Here is a 5,238-nt window from a genome sequence, read left to right as displayed (position 1 = left end):
CCGCTCAGTAATGGTGATGGTTTGGTTGGCTCTGTCTTCTGAGCTCGCTCCCCCATGGACCCTTGACGGGAAGAGGGAAGTAAAAGGGGGGTATTTCTGGATCTTGGCCAAAGTAGCAACACATGACTTTAATCTCATATTTGTCCCCAGCATTCTCCACATATCTGTTAGATCCTGTTATTTTCTTTCCTGGACGCAGTTAGATAAACACTGCCAGATTTCTTGACTAAACTCCATGTAAACCAACTTCTTTCTGCTAAGACACTTAGTCTTTAGACAAAAATGATGACATTCCAGTGTATCAACCCCTTTCTAACAGCACCTCTTTGGGGCTGCATTCCAGGGGCAATCTTGCTTTAATTGAACTTTATGATTTCTCCAGTTTTTCAGCACTGAACATGGAGATCTTCTCTTTCCATGGCGTGAATCTCTGAAGAGCTCATTTATCCATTCATTATGAGTTTGTTCTATTCTTTGAGTCACAGAGCTTAACCTCACTTCCAAGTTGGGAGTCAACTAAGTTTAACCCATTTATGTCATAGCCTCTTCCAGAGATATATGGGATTCGACTAAATGGAAAATTCATTAACAAACTTATTCTTTAACATACAGGTTATACTGAATATTATATATAGCAAGAATCTGAGAAAATCTTTATCTCCATTCCAGAAGCATCCACTGTAAATACCATAATAAACTCTATCATTCTTGTATTATCCAAGCTGTGAATTATCTGAATTGTTTCTCGCTCTGCCTAACCCTTGACGTAGGAAGTACAAAGTTCTCATGACTGAACCGGGAAGATAAGGGGTTTAAGGAAGAGAAAGATAGACAAGCGAGTTGTCAAAATCATGTGGAAACCCACTGTTATCCAAAAACTATCTGCATAATAATAAAGTTCCATAAAAGTTAAACTGAAAAGTGTCCCACTAGGTTCAATAATACACATTTGAACACACCAGAATACTAAACTTTAGTTGTTCTTAGTAGACCAAATAAAAATCACTTTATATTTATTGAATTGAAAAGCAGTATTCCCCCAATGAGTAGGTTTCCTCCTTCAGGCTATTTTTCCTTCTTCATTAAATGGTAACATCTACTATGAGGTGCATAGATCCATAAGCATAGGAACCATTCTGAATCTCTGATAGAAAGGTCCAATGGTTCATGGTTTAAGGAAGAACAGTAACTTTGGAAATGCTCCATATTAGGGTAACTTAGAGGGGAAATGTCTGATCTGAAAATCACTCAGGTGTTACTCCAGTAATGGCTCGAGCTGTTCCCATGTTTATTCAATACACATCAATAACTTTGGATTGAGAATTTATCATGATGAACCAAATGACATCTCCTCCTCTTCCTTCTCTTCTCCTCTTTCTCGTCTTCCCTCCCCCCTTCTCCTCCTCAATCTATGCTTATTCTTCAGTTCTCATTGCTGTTTGAGACATACATAGTGTGAGCTAGAATGCATAGGATTTCTGTAATCATAATATCTGATGATATTATGTAGGACATACAGAGATCTAAGCAATGTCTTTCATGCCAAACTTTCAGGAATATTGGGGTCCACCTGAAGTCTTTGCAGTGCTATCGGTTGCTTTCTACGTAGTTTGAGTTGTGGCGATTTGAAACTGTGTGTGGTTGCTGATTTGAGAGGAAATGATGAAAGACTGTAAGTGAAAGTCTGGAAGCTTAACCAGAAAGAAAGTTCTTAAAAGCATGCAGCTTTATTGGGCTTGAGAGATCACTTTTGGTTATTTCATGATGCTAATGTACACCATAGGTCATTAAAGTTTCCCAAGATTGTGTAAGACAGATCAATCCATCGTGTTCACTTTATTATTATCCCCAAGCCCTCAGGGGCTGGAGTTAGTAAGGAAAGATCACTTAACACTTTGGTATCAAAAGGTTCTGCCAAAACAAAGAGCCTTGCTAAAAAAAAAAAAAAAAAAAAAAAAAAAAGGACAAAATTGCAACTGTTGATTACACATACCCATTAACCAGTGTGATCACAGAATGTTTCAAAAATAACTTTTATCTTAGTCTTTTTCTCATCAAAAGTTTTCAATTTCGTTTTTACACAACTTGGTTTTTCCTGAAATTCTGAATATTAAAACAGAAATTGATGAGATACTTGGCTTTGCTGAGATGTACTTTATACCATAAGGTAGGACAAATATGCCATGACTCCACAGCAAAGCAATCATTTCTACCACAAGGAGTGAAACAAAACCAAGAGACCCTGCGTTTCTATGATATATACAACTAACCACATGTCTAGCCCACAAATGTACTGTTAATCAAATAAGTTTGCATATTTAGTTAAGTGGAAAATTTTCAGGAGTTTTCTTTTTTTTTTTTTAAGAGTTTTCAATAGGTTGGTGCATCCTTTTGGTTAGGAAACTAACACCAGTCTTTCCCCAGCCTTTCTCTAGATTGAGAAAACTAATAAATCAGACTGAGAGGTTACTAAATAAAGTACTTCAGATACGAAAAACCATCTCACATGATCGCCCTTTGATTATTTGTTTTTGATCATTTTCTTTATTGAAACTACAGAGCTCACCTGAAAATTATAATGATGGAAGTCATATTTTAGTAAAAAGAATGCTTATCTTGCTATCAAAAATTATCCTAAGAGGGACATCTGGGTGGCTCAGTGAGCATCTGCCTTTGGCTCAGGTCATGATCCCGAGGTCCTGGGATAGAGTCCTGCATTGGGGTCCCTGCATGGAGCCTGCTTCTCCCTCTGCCTGTGTCTCTGCCTATCTGTGTGTGTCTCATGAATAAATAAATAAAATCTTTTTAAAAAATTATCCTGAAGAAGGATAAAAATACTTAGCTATGTGATTTGAACAAATGTATGTCAAAGTAAATATAGTGTGCCATCAGGAATAAGAGAGCCACAGTGCAGCTTGGCCCACATATATATGCTCAGATAACTAAAATACTGTGTATGTTATATTCACTGCAAATTATTCCTAAGTTATAGAATAATTATAACCTGGTTTTTGATTGCTGAGGCTATATCACATTTTCCACCTCTAAGTATGAAGTAGATAATGTAAATAATGCATGAATTTTTGCTCTAATAGAAACAATGTGAATTTTTAAATTGGGATATCATAAAAGTAAGCGTCACTTCCCCTGAATAAAATATACAACAAATTATAGGCCCAATATTTTATTCTTCACATGCAGCTGAGCTAATAATTCTGCTTTAAAACAAATAAAAATTTCAATTGTTATTATCCTAGCCTAGTTCTTAGTAGAAAAGATTATTGATGCTAGAATATCCACATATAAAGCTAAGTTTGTCTTTTAAAGAGATGTTGGTCTACAGGGCTGAGGAAGCTCCTCAGCCTTTATTCATAAGACTTTGGCTGAGGAAGCTCCTTGCCTCGTCCAGCTGAAGTCCTCTTAACTCAAGAAGAACAAGAAGGACACCATTCCTACCTTTAAGGTACTTTCAACAGATGGAGGAAGACAAGATCTACATACTTTGAAAAATTGAAAACCACCCTCTGTGCTACAGGTGAATATACAGGCAAAGTGGCTGAAATCACAGAGGGAACATTGGGGGAATTCGTAAAGGATATCCAGCAAGAGGTGAGTAACGAGCTTTCAAACGGCGTGGAATTTAGCCTCGGTGGGAAATTAAGAGCACTTTGTGAGACATGTCCTCAGAGATCTAAACCCTTTGGTCTTTTAAAAACATTTAAATAGCTTTAAAATGTGTTCCAATGTTAGGAAGCGTGGCATTATCTCAAATAGCAAAACTTCCTGCAAGAAAGTCACCCTGATAAGGGGGCAACTAGGGGCGGAAAGACCAGGCCCCTTTGACCCTACATGGGCCCAGGGAGTGCGAGACATGGCTCTGACTAGGCCTGGGCCTTCAGAGTTGAGGACAAAGGGGAGAGAAGACCCCAGCACTTGTGTGGGTCCTGGTACTTTGTCTTGGGGGAGGTAGAAGTGGCTCCAGTGTGGCCTACAGGTCCAAGACGCCTGAGGAGGGGTATGCACAAAGCGGTGTTCCACCCCAGCTCGGCTCTCGGTCAGGAATGCCATGTCTGCCGATGAGTGAGACACGGAGAGCTCCTCTTTGTTCACAGAGGCAAGTCCCTGCCTAACATGAGCCGTCTTCTTTTTGACCATGATGTCCACTAGAGAATTTTTATCTAAGATTGGTGACTAAGGAAGGCCTCCTGCCAATCCAGCGGTAACCCAGGCCTTACTTCTCAGGCTCCTGCGGCAGTTGGCAAAGAGAGAGCAGTATGAGCGTGGACACTGGAAAGGATGTGGGGGGTTGGGGGGGTTCTGACCTGAAGGGCCATGGGCACGGTGCTGGGGAGCCCCCCCTTCACTTTGACACAGTGAGGACCCACAGGAGCAGGACACCAGCGGAGGTGATTGAAATCCCACAAGATATAAAATCTTTCTGCAAGAGGGTCATATTTATTGTTCACATCTGCTAAATGGCTCAACTACTAAAATAGGCCAACAAAGAAGTGAAAGGACACCCACCTCCTATGTCCCTGAATGAAGTAAAAGGGGCTCCTTTCCTTTCTCCTGTGAGAAGGGATGGGCACTGGGGTGGGCAAAGACCACAATCCAGGGCTGAGGGGATCTGTGCAGTTTGGAAAGGATGGGGGTGAAGGAGCCATCCTGTGGGGGAGAGAGAGGAAGCTGGCAAACAGCATCACGAAGGCTTGCTCTGGCTGGACCGCCTCGAAGGCAGCTATGAAAGTCCCCACCCATCGGTGCATTCCAGATGCCAGCCTTGCCTGGGCTCCCCTCTGCTCTGAGACTCCAAGAACGGGCACGGGCCCTAGAGGTAATGGGCTCAGTACTGGCCTGGGACTGGCCGCGCAGAGGTTGGCTTTGAGGAGAAAAGACCAGGGCAAGAGAGAAGCTATGAAGTTCTTGCAAAGGCCAGCCATGGGAAGAGCCCAGACCCAGATGGCGGCTGAGGGGACGGACAGGGGCCACTCTGACCAGACTCGGGACATTGATTGTCTATGAGGACTGATGGAGAAAAATGGACCAAGAACACCTCAGAGGCTTCCGGACCCAGGCAACTGGGCTTTGAACAGAAGAGCAAGCCTTCGAGAGAGGGATAATGAATATGGCTTAGATCACCCGAAGCACTTTATTCATCAGAGAGGAGTTTTAACGCCCGAATTACCAAGATAACTCACCTATGGGACAAAAGTGAAAGTATCAAAGAACACTTAGAAA

This window comes from Canis lupus, chromosome 21 (assembly GCF_048164855.1).
Source record: "Canis lupus baileyi chromosome 21, mCanLup2.hap1, whole genome shotgun sequence".
Taxonomy (NCBI): domain Eukaryota; kingdom Metazoa; phylum Chordata; class Mammalia; order Carnivora; family Canidae; genus Canis; species Canis lupus.
Note: the sequence above shows the minus strand (reverse complement) of the source record.